Source organism: Cariama cristata, unplaced genomic scaffold, assembly GCF_000690535.1.
Source record: "Cariama cristata isolate BGI_N322 unplaced genomic scaffold, ASM69053v1 scaffold8386, whole genome shotgun sequence".
Taxonomy (NCBI): Eukaryota; Metazoa; Chordata; class Aves; order Cariamiformes; family Cariamidae; genus Cariama; species Cariama cristata.
Window position 1 is genome coordinate 16,610 of NW_009623746.1, and position 434 is coordinate 17,043.

The window sequence follows — 434 nt, forward strand, 5'->3', positions numbered from 1 at the left end:
TGCCGGGAAGAGCCATTTTGGGATGGGCTGGTGTGCGTGGGGCCAGCCTTCCTCCCTCCGCTGCTTGCCCTGAGCTTCCTCCGTGAAATTTCAGCAAGACCTACAGCACCTCGAGATTTTCTGAAACACTAACTGTAGAGATCTTTTTATTTGTCTGGTAACTTTTGGGACATGAAGTAGGGAGCTGCAAATAAACCTCATGGATTTGGTCTTCTCTGATGGTTTTATTAATGGTTTATTGTCAGTGGCGGGGCGTCAAGTGGACCCAGTACCATGAGTTGTGGCGGTGCGGGCGAGCCCCATTATGGGAAATAATATATACAGTGGCAAATCCAGGTAGGAGAGCATCTCCACCGTTGCTGGAGCAGCCTCAGGCTCGCAGGGAACCCTGAGGCCTACAGGGAGAAAGCAGAGCCTCCCCACGCACCCACGGG